Source organism: Oryx dammah, unplaced genomic scaffold, assembly GCF_014754425.2.
Source record: "Oryx dammah isolate SB20612 unplaced genomic scaffold, SCBI_Odam_1.1 HiC_scaffold_27, whole genome shotgun sequence".
NCBI lineage: Eukaryota > Metazoa > Chordata > Mammalia > Artiodactyla > Bovidae > Oryx > Oryx dammah.
The window spans coordinates 39,467,742-39,486,085 of NW_024070211.1; the positions used below are offsets into that span (position 1 = coordinate 39,467,742).

An 18,344-nucleotide genomic window follows, 5' to 3' on the forward strand; every position below is an offset into this window, starting at 1 on the left:
CCAAGAGTCTATCTCCAGCACGGCATTGGCTGTTCCTCAGGACTTGCTTTCCTGGAGGCTGATCCAGCTGCCAGTATGTCCTCAAAAGCTTGAGGATTGACTGTGGCTGGGGAATCAGTAAATGAAGTTAGGGATGGCAGCTGAGGTGTTTATGTGCACATGTTTGGGGCTTTGTGGTATAGGACACGATCTGGGCTGGGAAACTGAAGGCATCCATTTGTTTTCTTGTCCTGGCTTTTGTAAATATTAGGGTCTACCTGCTCAGCTCCCCAGTTCCAGTGGAATGAAGTTTGCATACATGTAATGTGTGTGTGTGTAAATTTTTTTACACTACCCTGCAGTATGATATCTTCATGTTTATCTCCATGCAATAACAGCTTACTTACTGGGGGCCTTATACTGCCAAACACTAATACAAATTTTACTGTGAATTAACTTATTGCAACAACACTTTGAGGTAGATAATATTATTACTGTTATTACATTATTATTATCATCACCATCCCCATTTTACCTACAGGGAAACTGAAGCACAAAGAAGTAAAATAATTTGTGCAAGGCCTGAAAATGAGTAAGTGTTAGGGACAGGATTTTAACTGCAAGACAAGGTAGCTGCTCATCAGTCTCCTCTGCTTTTCTACCACAATTCTATTCATCCTTCAAGGTAGGCTCAAACCGTTGTTCTTCTGTGGAGGCCTGTCTGAGTGGCTCCATCTGCCTTTGAACTTCTGGAATTTCTGTTGCCTTTATCACTCTCTGGGTGTTTATCATTTGGGACCACTGGACATCTTTCCATCTAGAGGTGAAAGGTGACTAGACTCTTGACTGACAGCTAGTTGAGTAGGAGGTGACTTAGTTTCTCAAAACAAGTATGGTGGACTCTGTGATGGGTGGCCCAGACTCCCTATCAGAAAAGGACTCATCGCCCCAGCTGCTGGGAGTGGTGTCAGTAGACTGCCTTCAGTGGTCAAACTCTTCAGGGACTGTATCAGCTGCAGAGGGCTGCCTTGCCCAAGGCCATGCTCCCTCCCACATTCATTGACCGATGGATGTGGACAGGAAAAGGCCTGGTCATCTTGGTCAGTGGTGACCTGGAGCCAGCTTCTTCTGGCTCTTGAGGCCTGACTTTTGCACATCTCCAATTCCTTGTTCAGTGACACGACATTCATAAACTTAGGTATGGTGTGGTGTTTACATTATGGAAATCAGCCAACACTAACAAGTCAGGGCTTTTGTTTTCTCTGAGTTCAATTTGCCAGCACACTACGTGTTCTTTGTCCAGTTCAAGACTGCTCTGAAGCCTCTGACAGGCCACTCTGGCTCAGAGGTCTTCGTGGGGCTGGTGAGGCTGCTGTGAGGCTGCACAACTCTACCTGTCCCCCTACCCAGTTTGGCTCTCATCCACTCCCATACACACATGCTGATCCCCTGGGTATACCCTGCATGCTGAATTCTCTCTGAGTCTGATTCCTGGGAATTCAACCTGCAACTCTTTTATTTTTTCTCTTCATGAGTTGTTTTATTTGGGGCAAAATGATGACTATAGTCTGGGAGACAGCCTCTCAGATAGCTTTCAGGGTCTGTTGAAGGTCAGCAACTCCTGAAACTCTTTTAAAAAAAATATTTATTTATTTAGGTGTGCTGGGTCTTAGTTATAGCACATGGGATGTTAGGTCTTCATTGCAGCATGAGAACTCTTAGTTGTGGCATGTTCAATCTAGTTCCCCAACCACGGATCGAACCCTGGTCTCCTGCATTGGGAACTTGGGGTCTTAGCCACTGGACCATCAGGGAAGTCCCCCCAGCAGTCTTAATGCTGTTAAAGTTTACCTAACGTTGCTGATTGTTTAGGTATTTTATTGGGAATTCTGGGTTTTTCCAGAAGGAAGCAGAGAGTATATCATACAAAACAGTTCTGTCCCACATCAAAATTGAAAAAGTTTTCCTTTTACAAGTTTTTAACTTTCTGGACCATTCTATCAACAGGTAATTTGTTGTTCTTGTTGCTGTTCAGTCACTAAGTCATGTCTGACTCTTTGTGACCTCATGGATTGCAGCACACCAGGTTTCCCTGTCCTTCACTATCTCCTGGGAGTTTGCTCAGGTTCATGCTCATTGAGTCAAGTGATGCTATCTAACCATCTCATCTTCTGCTTCCCTCTTCTTCTTTTGCTTTCAATCTTTCCCAGCATCAGTCTTTTCTAATGAGTCAGTTTTTAGCAGCTCTTTTTCCAGTAGTCATGTATGGATGTGAGAGTTGGATTGTGAAGAAGGCTGAGCGCCGAAGAATTGATGCTTTTGAACTGTGGTGTTGGAGAAGACTCTTGAGAGTCCCTTGGACTGCAAGGAGATCCAACCAGCCCATTCTGAAGGAGATCAACCCTGGGATTTCTTTGGAAGGAATGATGCTGAAACTGAAATTCCAGTACTTTGGCCACCTCATGCGGAGAGTTGAGTCATTGGAAAAGACTCTGATGCTGAGAGAGATTGGGGGCAGGAGGAGAAGGGGACGACCAAGGATGAGATGGCTGGATGGCATCGCTGACTCGATGGATGTGAGTCTGAGTGAACTCTGGGAGATGGTGATGGACAGGGAGGCCTGGTGTGCTGCGATTCATGGGGTGACAAAGAGTTGGACACGACTGAGCAACTGAACTGAACTGAACTGAATGGAGGGCCTAGTTAGTATTAACCACATATAAGCCACCTCAAGCCCATGAACCCCTCACCAAGAGGACAAAGCATTCCTGTATGTGCTTGTTGAATACCTAAAATGAACCACACTCATATTGCCGAAATATAGAAACTTTCTTGTAAGGTTCTATTACTCATTCTTGATCTTTCTGTTTTAAAAAGACATAGTCAGTGATAGTAGGGTATGGAATCATTGAATATTTTGCTTGGTTGAAGGCTTTTCACCTTTCTTTTCCTGTTTACCTATTTGTAGAAGTGATAGCAAAAGACCCCAAATCATATATGGTCTGACCATTAACTAATCAGAAAGAATCCTGCCTCTAATGCAAGAGTGGGATCAGGTATCAATCCTTTGGGTATTGGATCTTAGGATGGGTAGAAAGGGAATTCTTTGGAAAGAGATTTGAGACAGTTAGGAAGCTTAGGAATAGAAGCTAGTTAGAAGAAATGGAGTAGCCATCATAGTCTACAAAAGAGTCCGAAATGCAGTACTTGGATGTAATCTCAAAAATGACAGAATGATCTCTGTTCGTTTCCAAGGCAAACCATTCAATATCACAGTAATCCAAGTCTATGCCACAACCAGTAACGCTGAAGAAGCTGAAGTTGAATGGTCCTATGAAGACCTACAAGATCTTTTAGAACTAACACCCAAAAAAGATGTCCTTTTCATTATAGGGGACTGAAATACAAAAGTAGGAAGTCAAGAAACACCTGGAATAATAGGCAACTTTGGCCTTGGAGTACGGAATGAAGCAGGGCAAAGGCTAATAGAGTTTTGCCAAGAGAACACACTGGTCATAGCAAACACCTTCTTCCAACAACACAAGAGAAGACTCTACACATGGACATCACCAGATGGTCAACACCAAAATCAGATTGATTATAGTCTTTGCAGCCAAAATTGGAGAAGCTCTATACAGTCAACAAAAACAAGACCAGGAGCTGACTGTGGCTCAGATCATGAACTCCTTATTGCCAAATTCAGACTTAAATTGAAAAAAGTAGGGAAAACCATTTGACCTAAGTTAAGTCCCTTATGATTATAGAGTGGAAGTAAGAAATAGATTTAAGGGACTAGATCTGATAGACAGAGTGCCTGATGGACTATGGATGGAGGTTCGTGACATTGTACAGGAGACAGAGATCAACACTATCCCCGAAAAAGAAATGCAAAAAGGTAAAATGGCTGTCTGAGGAGGCCTTACAAATAACTGTGGAAAAAAAAGAAGTGAAAAGCAAAGAAGAAAAGGAAAGATATAAGCATCTGAATGCAGAGTTCCAAAGAATAGCAAGGAGAGATAAGAAAGCCTTCCTCAGTGATCAATGCAAAGAAATAGAGGATAACAATAGAATGGGAAAGACTAGAGATCTCTTCAAGAAAATTAGAGATACCAAGGGAACATTTCATGCAAAGATAGGCTCAATAAAGGTCAGAAATTGTATGGCCCTAACAGAAGCAGAAGATATTAAGAAGAGGTGGCAAAAATATACAGAAGAACTGTACAAGAAAGACCTTAATGACCCAGGTAACTATGATACTGTGATCACTCATCTAGAGCCAGACATCCTGGAATGTGAAGTCAAGTGGGCCTTAAAAAGCATCACTATGAACAAAGCTAGTGGAGGTGGTGGAATTCCGGTAGAGCTATTTCAAACCTAAAAATGATGCTGTCAAAGTGCTGCACTCAATATGCCAGCAAATTTGGAAAACTCAGCAGTGGGCATGGGACTGGAAAAGGTCAGTTTTCATTCCAGTCTTAAAGAAAGGCAATGCCAAAGGATGCTCAAACTACCGCACAATTACACTCATCTCACACGCTAGTAAAGTAATGCTCAAAATCCTCCAGGCCAGGCTTCAACAATACGTGAACTGTGAACTTCCTGATGTTCAAGCTGGCTTTAGAAAAGGCAGAGGAACCAGAGATCAAATTGCCAACATCCGCTGGATCATCAAACAAGCAAGACAGTTCCAGAAAAACATCTATTTCTGCTTTATTGACTATGCCAAAGCCTTTGACTGTGTGGATCACAATAAACTGTGGAAAATTCTTCAAGAGATGGGAATACCAGACCACCTGACCTGCCGCTTGAGAAACCTATAAGCAGGTCAGGAAGCAGCAGTTAGAACTGGACATGGAACAACAGAATGGTTCCAAATAGGAAAAGGAGTACGTCAAGGCTGTATATCGTCACCCTGCTTATTTAACTTATATGCAGAGTACATCATGAGAAACGCTGGGCTGGAAGAAGCACAAGCTAGAATCAAGATTGCTGGGAGAAATATCAATAATCTCAGATATGCAGATGACACCGCCCTTATGGCAGAAAGTGAAGAAGAATTAAAGAGCCTTTTGATGAAAGTGAAAGAGGAGAGTGAAAAAGTTGGCTTAAAGCTCAACATTCAGAAAACTAAGATCATGGCATCTGGTCCCATCACTTCATGGCAAATAGATGGGGAAACAGTGGAAACAGTGTCAGACTTTATTTTTTTGGGCTCCAAAATCACTGCAGATGGTGATTGCAGCCATGAAGTTAAAAGATGCTTACTCCTTAGAAGGAAAGTTATGAGCAACCTAGACAGCATGTTGAAAAGCAGAGACACTACTTTGTCAACAAAGGTCCGTCTAGTCAAGGCTATCGTTTTTCTAGTAGTTATGTATGGATGTGAGAGTTGGACTATAAAGAAAGCTGAATGCCAAAGAATTGATGGTTTTGAACTATGGTGTTGGAGAAGACTCTTGAGAGTCCCTTGGACTGCAAGGAGATCCAACCCATCCATCTTAAAGGAGATCAGTCCTGCGTGTTCATTGGAAGGACTGATGTTGAAGCTGAAACTCTGATACTTTGGCCACCTGATGCGAAGAGCTGGCTCATTTGAAAAGACCCTGATGCTGGGAAAGATTGAAGGCAGGAAGAGAAGGGGACGACAGAGGATGAGATGGTTGAATGGCATCACCGACTCAATGGACATGGGTTTGGGTCGACTCTGGGAGTTGGTGATGGACAGGGAGGCCTGGTGTGCTGCGGTTCATGGGGTTGCAAAGAGTTGGACACGACTGAGCGAATGAACTGAACTGAACTGAAGTAGCATTTGTGGAGCTGTTTTAATATTTTAACAATGGAATGGCCTTGTGGATGCCTCCCAGCTTCATTTGTACTTTTATGCAAGTCCATTTATGCCTTTAGGGTTCTACATCTCAAATGCTTTTAATTTACTTAATAAGATAAATTATATTCTATTGCTCTCAGTGAATATCACAGTCATCTTTACTTGGGTATGCTTGTGTACATGGGGTGAGATATACTTGGTTTGCAAATTCTAGGCTATAAATAACACCAACAGTTTTTGATTCTGTTTAAAATATTTTTTGATGAGACTTTTGTTTTACTTCTTGGAAGATAGCATTGCTTTATTGAATCCTGGCTTGACCATTATATTATAAAGGAAAGTTTAGAGGAAAAAAATTTAATGAAGGTGTACAATAATAGAATCACCTTACATGTCATTCGGTATTTTACTTTGTTATAATGTACATTTATGAAGATGATTTGTGTGTGTGCATGCTAAGTCGCTTCAGTCGTGTCTGACTCTTTTTGACCCTATGGACCATAGCCTGCCAGGCTTCTCTGTCCACGGGATTCTTCAGACAAGAGTATTGGAGTGAGTCCTCCAAGGGGTCTTCCCGACCCAGGGATCTAACCCCTGTTTCTTACGTCTCCTGCATTAGCAGGTGGGTTCTTTACCACTAGTGCCACCTGGGAAGCCCCATGAAGATCAGTAACTAGGTACCATAAGTGTTGTGGACAGAGGAACCTGGCGGGCTACAGTCCATTTGGACGAAAAAGTTTGGACACGACTTAACAGCTAAAAAAAACAAACCAAAAAACAAACCAAAAAAGTGCTATGGAAAATGCGAAGATGGAAAAAGCAAGTTCTTTGCCCTTCCGGGGATGCAGATGGAATATAATTGTGGAGCCTAAAGCAGGATAGTGGGAATTAATGAAAGAGTATCCAGGAGTGGTTAAAAAGAAAAGTGAATCCAGAGTGTAGAGTGGGAGAAAGAAATATTGTGGAAGTAAGTCTGGAAGATGGAGTGCTTTCACTTGTAAATGACGATGCTTTCAGTTGTAAATGACAGAAACCAACACAAAGTACCTTGAGTAAATAGGGATTTCATTGGTAGCATACTGTGGCGTCTAAAAGGTATAAACAGGTGGCCCTTTGGATTCGGGGTAATAATGATGTAGGCTCATCTATTGTAACAAATGTATCATCCGAGTGCGGGATCTTGACAGTGGGATCGGGGTTGTGTATAGGTCAGGCACAGCCGGTATCTGGGAACTCTACTTTCTGCTCAGTTTTGCTGCAAACCCAAAACTGCTCTGCAAAATAAAGAAAAAGCATGCTACGGCTGCTGTGTCTGGGATCATCCACTTGTTTTGGTGCTGAGGATCTGTATCAGTGATAATAAGTAAATCTAGTCATTCTGTAAATGCAGCATTTTAATACATTTTAGGTACCAGATAGTCTGCTTAATGCATAGTGGGAGAAAAACGACAAAGCATCAGCCCAATGATCACCTACATTGGAAGCACTCTGAGGCACTTGTGAAATCACAGAATTCAGGACTTTATTGTAGACCTTCAGAATAAAAATCTATGGGTGTATGGTCAGGCCACTCAATTCAGCTGTTTTCTTGCTCTCTGTACATTCCCCTGCTCACCTACACCCTACTCACATGACTGGCCTTCCTATGTACTTGCCCCAGGCCTCAGTTGGAAATTGTTCCTATCGAAGGGGCAGTGAGGGGCATGCCCTTCTACTGGTTTCCCTGGTAAGCCATGGGCCTATCTGACGTCAACTGTCAGTTCCCCCTGTAACTAGCAACCATCCCAGGAGTGAAGACTGCTACCAGTCACTGCACACCATGGGGTGTCACTTCAGATTCTTGCTTCAGACATATAAGATCCCCCACCCATTAAACCATAGATATCTCTGTTGCTAACTCCAAGCTCTTTCTTTGGTCTTAAAACTGGGGAAGTACAGGCCTTGTAGGCATGTGGGGTGCAGCCCAACAATGGGTGTGTGACCCAGGAATTTGCAATTTTAACAAGCATCTAAGAGTTTTGACACTCAAAATGTGGCATCACCTGAGAGTTCACTAGAGGTGCAAAGATCTCACCACAGACTCTTGAATCATGATCTGCATTTTAACAGGATCCCCACACATTAAAGTTTGAGAAACATTGTTCTAGAACATTCTGTTTCATGCTGAAGTTTGAGAATCAATGGCCTGGGAAGACTAATGAGTATGTAGATAGATGCATTTATAGAAGAACATGTGAGTTCCTCTGGGCATGCTTAAAAGGATCAGGTTCCTCAGTTAGAGACTTCTAGGAGAGGTGTGATGACACTTTCTGCTTAAAGAGCAAGGAGAAGTTGGCCAGGCTAAAGGGATGGGGCAAAGGTGACAACTCTCATCAAAGGGAACCAACTATTAAAAGTCCTGAGGTAAAAGAGAACACTGCATGTTTAGGCAACAACAGGTATCTCGAATTGCAGTGTAAGTTTTCTGACAAACTTATTTAAACTCTAAACATCAAAAGAGATTTTTTTTTTAAAAAATTCAGTGGGGAAAGATTTTTATTCATTTTCCAGAGAGTGGGGGAATCATGTTTTTCAAACCTTATCTTGCTACTTTCTCTGGCCTCCTTCAACAATTTTTTTTGTGTGTGTCCATTTCTTTGTTCATTCAAACATATATACCTTGCCACTGTGAAAGTCAAACTGTTAATTGCTCAATCGTGTCCAACTCTTTGTGACCCCATGGACTGTAGCTTGTCAGGCTCCTCTGTCCATGGAATTCTCCAGGCAAGAATCCTGGAGTGGGTTGCCATTTTCTTCTCCAGGATATCTTCCCAACCCAAGGATCAAACCTGGGTCTCCTACATTGCAGGCAGATTCTTTATATTCTGAGCCATCAGGGAAGCCCCTGGTCAGTAGGCACAGAAGCCACTGTGCTTTGTACCTGTAATGTGGTGGTGAGTGAAACTGAAATAGTTCCTGCCCTCAGGGAGTTTGGGCTTCTCTTGTGGTTCAGATGGTGAAGAATCCGCCTGCAATGCGGGAGACATGGGTTTTATCCCTGGTTTGGGAAGATCCCCTGGAGAAGGGAAAGGCTACCCACTCCACTATTCTGGCCTGGAGAATTCCATGAACTGTATAGTCCATTTGGGTTGCAAAGAGTTGGACACGACTGTTCAACTTTCACTCACTCACTCACTCAGGGAGTTTACAGGTGAGGCTGGAGTAGGGGTGGAGATGCCAACAAAACAGGTAAGTTTTTTTTTTTTAAATATGTAATTATAAATTGAGAAAATGGCTAAATGCACTATGATGGAGAATAAAGCAGGAAACTTCAAGGACAGTCTTCCATTCAGACCAGCCTATCCTCTTGAAAACTGGCCAAAGTCACTGGGGGTGGGTTGGGGAGAACTCAGGTCGCCTGCCAGTGTGCATGTACACACACACACACACAAACACACACACACGCCCTTTCTGTTTTGATGTGACTCTGAATGGGGGTTGAAGACCTCTCAAAACCATCCTCTTTCAACCTGCAGGCTACAACATGAAAGGGCAATGAAAATTGACTTTCATCGCAGCTCCAAACCGGAAATGCGAAGCAACCTCTAGGTTCTAATAGTCCTATTTTTAGAAATAAGTTATTTCTCAAATTCTCTTAACCAAGGGAGCTGCTAAAAACTAGTCCCAGGTTTGTTCCAAGTAAAAATTTCGAATTGCAAACATCCATCTGGGCGTTGAGAAGAGCAGAGAGGAGACTGAGGCACATAGCACTGTTTTCCAGAAGTGTGTGATGAAGACTGTGAGAAAACAAAGAGGTAAGAAGGCCAGGAGGGTGCGGTTGGGCTATACCGGGCGCTGGGTCCCTAGGGCAGGGAAGACGAATCCTTGCGGCCTGGAACCTTGTGTGTCGGAGTCTCGCTTCCCGGGCTGCTGGAAGGAAGCATTTAAGTGTGGGACCGCAAGAAGCGCTTGTAAACAGAGAGCCGGGCCGGAGTGGTCGCTGGCCAGATGGGCTGTCACCGTGAGGAGGGCGGGCTGCCGAAACCTAGCCCCAGCCTGGAGTAGGTTGCAGGCCCTGCAAGTGAAGGGAGAGAAGCAGTCGGTGGCCAGGTGAGCATATGTCTGCTTCTTTGCCGCCTGGCTGGCCACTGGGGGAAGGGTGTGGAGATGACAGCATTGTAAATATCCGAGAAGCTCCCTAGGGTAGCGGTGATTTTGCTATTTCTTCCATCCTCTGGAATGAGAATTGCACAATAATGCAGTGGATAATAGTTGAGAGGAGATTACATGATGCATTGTCTATTTATTTTTATGAATCAAGTATATAAGTAGAAAGCAGTTGAAATAGCTGATCCTGTTCTGTGCGGTTTTTTTCAGTCCTCCCCTCCTGGGTCCTAGAAACGAGGCCTCAGCAGAGCTTTTAATTCGCATCTAACTAGGGCTCCCAGATTACAACGATTGTTCCTTCTGTTGACCTTGCTCATTTTTAATATATAGTAAATGCCACTGTGTGACTGATGACAAGCATGATTTGGTCTTCTGTAAAAGGATTACTAAGCTAAAAGATTGAGATCCGGAAATTTTAGACCCACTCCTCAAATGAAGTAAGTTACTACTGAGATATACAAATGAATGACAAATAAAGACTGATCTAGATTTATAGCTTGCAAAGCAAAACAGATTGAATTTACCAGGTTAAACCAAGATTGAGTTATGCTGTTGTAAACTTATTTGGAAGTTTTCTTTCTTCTTGGAAAAGAGAAATATCTAGGCTTTTTTTCTGTAATATATTAATTCCAGGTGTCATAGTCAATTGCAATTTGTATTCATTCATAAGATACTTTGGCACACCTTTAAGATACAAAGCAATTTTTGTTTCATTAGCTTCAAAAAAAATGCTTTAATCAAAACTGGGCTGAAAGATCAGTAGACATGCAGTCCTTCTGGGTCATATAGTCTAACTTTTAGTTACTAGAAGAATATTAGAGTAAATTGCACATAAAACAGTGTTTTAAAGTCATGCACATCAAGGAAATAATATTAATGACTGATGAGTTTGCCTTTACAGTGAGTATTTTCACAATGTAGTGGTTCATAGCAAGGACTATAAAGCCAGTCTGGGTTTGAATTCCTGCTTGGTCACTTCCTATTGTGTAACCTTGAGCAGTTTATTTGTTGTGTTTCTTAATCTTTGGTATGGGAATGACAGTACTGATCTCATAGGGTTATTATGAGGATTAAATGAGTTAATATTTTTAAAGTTCTTAGAACAGCACCTGTAGAAATTGCAATATACATGTTTGTTAATAAATATATAAGGATATAGCAATGTTAAAAGTAAATGGTGATTGCCAGGAGTTGGGGGAGGGTTGAAATGGACAGTTGTTAAATGGGTATAGTTTCAGTTTTGCAAAATGAAGAGTTCTAGAGATTAGATGCACAACAAGGTAAATATACTTAACAGTCAGGAACTGTACCCTTAAAAATGGGATAGTGACTTTCATATTGTAACTTTTCCCACAATTAAATCTTTTAAAAACAGCAGTGTTAGCAAAATTATATACAGTCATCCCTCGATACACAAGGGGACTTAGTTCCAAGACCTCTCAGATACCAAAATTCAAGAATTCTCAAGACCTTTATATAAAATGGTGTAGTGCCTTGCACTTAACCTACACACATCCTCTGGTGTAATTTAAATCATTTTTAGATTACTTATGAAAGTGTTAGTCACTCAGTTGTGTCTAACTCTGTGATCCCATGGACTGTAGCCTGCCAGACTCCTCGGTACTATAAGATCACTGGTAGTACCTAATATAATGTATATTCTATGTAAATAGCTGTAATTTCAATGAAAATACTTTGTAAAGAGTTGCCTTTTTTTTTTAAGTTGCTAAGTCATATATTACTCTTTGCTACCCCATAGGCTGTAGCCCACAAGGCTCCTCTGTCCATGGGATTTGTCAGGCAAGAATACTGGAGTGGGTTGCCATTTCCTCCTCCAGGGGCTCTTCCTGACCCAGGGATCAAACCTGTGTCTCCTGTATTAGCTGGCAGAGTCTTTACCACTGAGCCATTAGGGAATCTGCAGATAGTTGCCTGTTGCTCAGCAAATTCAAGTTTTGCTTCTGGAACTTTCTGGAGTTTTCCCCTCAGATATTTTCAATCTGTGATTGGTTGAATTTGTGGATGTGGAAGCCAAAGGTACGGAGGACCCACTGTGTTCAGAATCTTTATTAGCACTTAGCAGGCCCTGTCTACAGCTGTCTTTGCTATTGGGAAAATGCACCTTCTGGCAGTCATCAGTAAGATTCACTTATTTGGTAAATTCATGCAATTAAGACATCACAAAGAGAACAAACAAATGATTAGAAGCAACACCTGAGATGCTGTGGCCCACACAATTCTGAAAATGCTCCTCCCCGGGGATTGCATGCTCTAATCCCTAGAACCGGTTGCAGTGATGAACTGTCACTTCCTTGACCATATTATGTTACATGGCACAGTTGAATATAAAATAGGAGAATGAGCTGATGGGCCAAATCTAATCAAAGTGAAGTGAAGTCGCTCAGTCCTGTCTGACTCTTTGCGACCCTGTGGACTGTAGCCTACCAGGCTCCTCTGTCCATGGGATTTCCCAGGCAAGAATACTGGAATGGGTTGCCATTTCCTTCTCCAGGGGATCTTCCCGACCCAGGGATGGAACCCGGGTCTCCCGCATTATAGGCAGACGCTTTACCATCTGAGCCACCAGGGAAGTCAAATCTAATCAAAGGGGCCTGTAAAAGAGGAGAGCATTCTCTGGCTAGGGAAATCCAATCAATCTGAAGCCAGAGAAGGACTGAATATGTTGTTGCTGCATTGAAGATGGAGGGAATGCTTCAGAAGGAGTGGAGGCGGCCTTGAGAAAGTCAGTTCAGTTCAGTTCAGTCGCTCAGTCATGTCCGACTCTTTGCGACCCCATGAATCACAGCACGCCAGGCCTCCCTGTCCATCACCAACTCCTGGAGTTCACTCAGACTCACGTCCATCGAGTCAGGGTTGCCATCCAGCCATCTCATCCTCTGTCATCCCCTTTTCCTCCTGCCCCCAATCCCTCCCAGCATCAGGGTCTTTTCCAATGAGTCAACTCTTTGCATGAGGTGGCCAAAGTACTGGAGTTTCAGCCTTAGCATCATTCCTTCCAAAGAAATCCCAGGGCTGATCTCCTTCAGAATGGACTGGTTGGATCTCCTTGCAGTCCAAGGGACTCTCAAGAGTCATCTCCAACACCACAGTTCAAAAGCATCAGTTCTTCGGTGCTCAGCTTTCTTCACAGTCCAACTCTCATATCCATACATGACTACTGGAAAAACCGTAGCCTTGACTAGATGGACCTTTGTTGGCAAAGTAATGTCTCTGCTTTTGAACATGCTATCTAGGTTGGTCATAACTTTTCTTCCAAGGAATAAGTGTCTTTAAATTTCATGGCTGCAGTCACCATCTGCAGTGATTTTGGAGCCCCCCAAAATAAAGTCTGACACTGTTTCCACTGTTTCCCCATCTATTTTCCATGAAGTGATGGGACCAGATGCCATGATCTTTGTTTTCTGAATGTTGAGCTTTAAGCCAACTTTTTCACCCTCCTCTTTCACTTTCATCACGAGGCTTTTTAGTTCCTCTTCACTTTCTGTCATAAGGGTGGTATCATCTGCATATCTGAGGTTATTGATATTTTTCCTGGCAATCTTGATTCTAGCTGTACTTCTTCCAGCCCAGCGTTTCTCATGATGTACTCTGCATATAAGTTAAATAAGCAGGGTGACAATATACAGCCTCGATGTGAGAAAGTCAGGAGACCTGGAATTGCTGAGGGTGACCGAGCATGGAAATGGGGAACTCAGACTGAGGGCCTGCAAATGAACGAGCTCGTAACTGGTTTCTTTACCAGAGCCGTTGGTTAGGAACACAGCCTGGCCAGTGCATTGATTTCAGCCTTGTGAAGGAGAGCCTGAGCTGAGAACCCAGCCAGCCCCATCCAGACTCTGACCTTCAGAATTGTGAGGAAATGCGTGTTGTGTTAAGGTTCTAAGTTTGTGGGAATTTGCTACACCACAATAGAAGACCATAAAGACAGGAACAGATTATCCATAGAAGAGAAAACTAAATGGCTAAGTCATATGAAAGTGCATTCTCAAATAAAAAAAGAAAAGAAAAAAAATGGAAAGCCATTAATCAAATAAATTGAAACAAAAACCAGCTCTCAGATTTACATAGATTTTAAAAAATTCTAGCTCTTCACATCAGTTAATGTGCAGTAGAGCAGACACTCTCAGATGCTGTGAGGGGTACACAGATGTTAAACCTTTCTGAAAAACTTGTTGGCTGAATGTCTGAAAAATCTCACGAATGTGCCTACTCCTCAGTCCAGTAGTTCCACTTCTAGCAGTCTGTCCAAGGGAACTTATAAGAAATATTTAAAAAGTTAACATTCACAAGTGCTTAATATAGCTTTGGTTAGAAAAGTCAGGTATTGACAATAGTCTCAATGGCCAACAGGAGGGGAACAGTTTGAATTAATTATGGTATTGTCAAAAGATATGGTGTTATACAGACTTTTAAAAGGATATTTATGAAGGGTTTTAACAGTATGGAAGGGTATGTACCAATTTTTGGTAAATAGGAGGAGATCGGTTAGAGAAATATATGTGTAGTAAGTGAAAAGTGTTAGTCGCTCAGCTGTGTCCAACTTTTTGTGACCCTATGGACTGAAGCCTTCCAGGCTCCTCTGTCCATGGGATTCTCCAGGCAAGAATACTGGAGTGGGTAGCCATTCCCTTCTCTAGGGGTTCTTCTTGACTCAGGGATCTGAGTCTCCCACATTGCAGGCAAATTCTTTACCATTTGAGCCACCAGGGAAGACCATAATAACTCTCAACTATGTTTAAAAAAAGCAGAAAATATACCTATATAAGGAAAGAGGCTGAAAGGGCCAAAATGGAGCAGCACTTTTTTTTTCCCATTGGAGGATGACTAGGCATAGTTTATTTCCCCTTGAACATTTTTATGTATTTTCAAAACATTTGACAGTAAGTATATAGTAGTTGTTTATAACCATAATAGTTAACAAATATTATTTTAAATGCTGTGTAAAACTCTACGCTATGGGGAATACAATGAATCTAAGACATTGTCCAGTCAAATAATGGGGAAAATAAAAGTTCATAAATAACTAAAATATGTGTGAGAAAGTGATGTTTTAAAGAAAGACAATGAGATAGGAAATGATAAATATGGTTGAGAAGGTTGAAAACAAAGTAGGGTAACTTCTTTGTCAATATAGATAATCAGTGTAAGCTTTACGGTAGAAGGATGGATGAGTATCATACTGAAATAATAGAATAAGGAAGCTTGTGGTTGAGTTTCCTTAAGTCTTTGTTTTCTCATAGATTGATGGATTTTAGGCTTTGGGCCATAGACTCAGGTTAATTATACAAGTGGAAAACAAAGAACTATGATGGCTATATAGCCATTAGCGAAAAACAAAAAGCAAAAAAAACCATTGCATGTTGTTATTAGGAAAACCAAACTAGGCTGGTAACATCTGTATTAAAAACCATATAAAGGTAATACTTCCTGAATATTTATCAAGTACTTAACATACTGTATTCCAGTTTAATCTTGTGTGCAGCTTTCCTATGATACGTGAAGTCAAGTCATATATTTACATATTTAAGAAGCAGGCAGGTTGTAGGGTACTATTTTAATTACTGGTTTCAGAAAACCTGATTTTACTAGAAACCGTTTGGGTAGAATGTTTAGGATTCTCTGTCTCCGGACGCTTTCTAGGAGCCCCAGACCATTGCCACTCGTCCTCCTCTTCCTACTATTCCTTTGATAGTTCGATATGCCCTCTCCTCTGCATCTGTAAGTCCTGGACGTGTCTCTTGCCCCACTGGCTGTTAGCCAAATGCTGATTTTCTTCATGGGCATGTTTAACCCTTTAAAAGAAACCGTGTTGAGGAATATCTAACAAGGAATTGCTTTTTTTCTTTTTTTTTTTCTTTTAGAGTGGATTTAGTATTTGGTTCTTAAGTAGCTGAACTGTATTCTAGCTTGGAGTTTCTGGTGCAAGCTAAATAATTCAGAGAACTGGGTACTGAGTGAGAGTGTGGTTAAGGATAACCACCAGCAGTGAATTCCATGCCTATGTTTGCTCTGCTTCACTGGCTACTGTAGGTTTTACCAGACAGCAGTAAAAAGCCCACATCATTCACCTTCATATTGACAATTGGGTAAGAAGTTTATTTGCTCCATGAGTGTAGTTAATGTTAGTGGCAACATGAGTTATGAGCAAAAAACCAAAGTCAAAATATAGAGGCCATTGTGTTGAGATGTCAGGCATGCTATTTTTCACTAACATTTTGTTTGTTTTTCGTACACTCATTAACTGTCAATTTGAGTTTTGTGTTTTAAATTTGATCCCCTGATTATATGTCACATTTATGAGTATGGAAGAGATTATTCACCTAGTTACCATGATTAGTGTAACCAATTTATAATTCAATGCAAACTGAAGCTGCCTTGGTCTGTATTATCCATTTTACCTGTGGACATTTATCTAACTGCAAAATTGCTAAATATCCATTTCACCCTGAAGTCTACAGATATGATTATAGATTTTCATAGAACAAGGAACGTGTATTATAGATTAGAAAACGTTGGAAATGTAACCAACAGTTTTTATGCTCCAGGAAATTAGCTAAATGATCTTTTCTCATAAACTTTTCCAGAACAACTTCTCTTCCACCCTCAGGGATTCATTGGTTTGTTAATTAGACAAGGAAGAATTGAGCACTTGTTTTATACCTTGACACATACCTCTTATACTTGGAGCCAGAGATACAATCTTGAAGGAAACAGGCCTTCGTGAAGGTTGCCATCTAGCAGGGGAGACAGACAAGTAAACAGGCTGTTTTTACAGAGTGAAAAGCATTATAATTGAGGAAATATGTGTGCCATGGCACCTCACAAGAGGGGTGTCCAGAATGGACATGGGAGGTCAGGGAAGAAGTGGTACCTCAGCAAAGACCTGAAGGCTGAATGAGAACTAGCTAAGTTCTGTTCCTGTGTGTGGGGTGGTGGTGGTGGGGGTACAGGATGAGAGATGATGGAGATTTAAGAGGTAACCCTAGGAAAATAAGTGGATCAGAGCTCTTATAGGCAGTGTTAAGGAATATTAAGATTTATCCAGAAAATAACAGAGTTTTATCAATATTTTTAGAAAGCCCTCTCTGACTCCAGTGTAGTGAATGGATTAGTGGAAGGAAAAAAATAAAGGGAGGAAACTGGCTGGTGTCTGAACTATGGTTGTAAAGAAGGAGAGAAAGGGATAAATTTGGCAGATCTCCGAGAAGTAGAATTAACGTGACTTGCTGTTCAGAGTGATTTGTGAGGGAGGGAGCCAGTAGGGTCAAGGATGATGATATTCTTCACTCTGTGGAGAATGCCAAGAGGTGGGGCAGGCAGAGGGTTAGATGAGGAGTTCGGTTTTGTGCATGTTAGGAGTTAGGGGATGTCTGAAAGGCAGTGGCATGTGTGAGTCTTGAGCTCAGGAGAACAATACTTCTCACTTCCACGTGGACTTCTACAGAAAGCCACAGGGATGGAGAAGATCACCCAGTGGAAAAGGAACTAAATAAGAGGGTTGTGAGGAAAATAGGGGAGCACCTACATTATGATATGGGCATTTTGTTGTTCGGTCATGTCCAACTCTTTGAGACCCCATGGACTGCAATACACTAGGCTCCCCTGTCCTTCACTATCTGCCAGAGTTTGCTCAGATTCATGTCCATTGAGTTGGTGAGGCTATCTGCCGCCTCCTTTTCCTTTTGCCTTCAATCTTTAACAGCCTCAGGGTCTTTTCAAATGAGTTGGCTTTTCGCATTAGGTGGTCAAAGTATTGGCGCTTCAGCTTCAGCATCAGTTCTTCTAATGAATATTCAGGGTTGATTTTCTTTTAGGATTGACTGGTTTGATCTCCTTGCAGTCCAAGGGACTCTCAAGAGTCTTCCCCCACACCACAGTTCAAAAGCATCAATTCTTTGGTGCTCAGTCTTCTCTATGGTCCAGCTCTACATCCATACATGACTACTGGAAAAACCATAGCTTTGACTGTACAGACCTTTGTCAGCAAAGTGATAAGGGCACAGGAAAGGGAGCTCATACAAGGGACTGAAAGGAGCATACAGAGATAAAGGAGAGGTGCTGGAAGAGACCTTGTTAATGCATTCAGGAGAGCGATATAAAGAGTGAGTATTCAATAGTTCAGAACTACTGAGAGGTCAGGCAGTTGTGGAGTGAAAAGTCTACCGGGTTTGGCAATAAGAAGATTGCTGCTGACCTCTGCCTGTGCAGTTTCACCTGAGGCAGAATCGGAGTGCTTCCACATGGTGAGAAGTAGAGTCAGAGAGTATTTTTTTTAAAAAAACAAATTTCTTTAAGAAACTTGGAAGAGGAGAAGGGACAAAGTAAAGGAGCTGTAAAGGAACTTGGGGGACAAGGGAAGATATTGTTCATT

General features: G+C 41.9%; 1 protein-coding gene across 1 annotated transcript in view; it reads left to right on the forward strand.

Moving 5' to 3' along the window:
* Window positions 1-9,733: 9,733 nt before the first annotated feature.
* The window catches only part of PLEKHM3 (pleckstrin homology domain containing M3), a 208,861-nt gene continuing 200,250 nt past the window's right edge, over window positions 9,734-18,344 (forward strand). The window contains exon 1 of the mRNA XM_040228670.1: window positions 9,734-9,895. The gene's annotated coding sequence lies outside the window, so the exon portion shown is untranslated. The remainder of the gene's footprint in view (window positions 9,896-18,344) is intronic.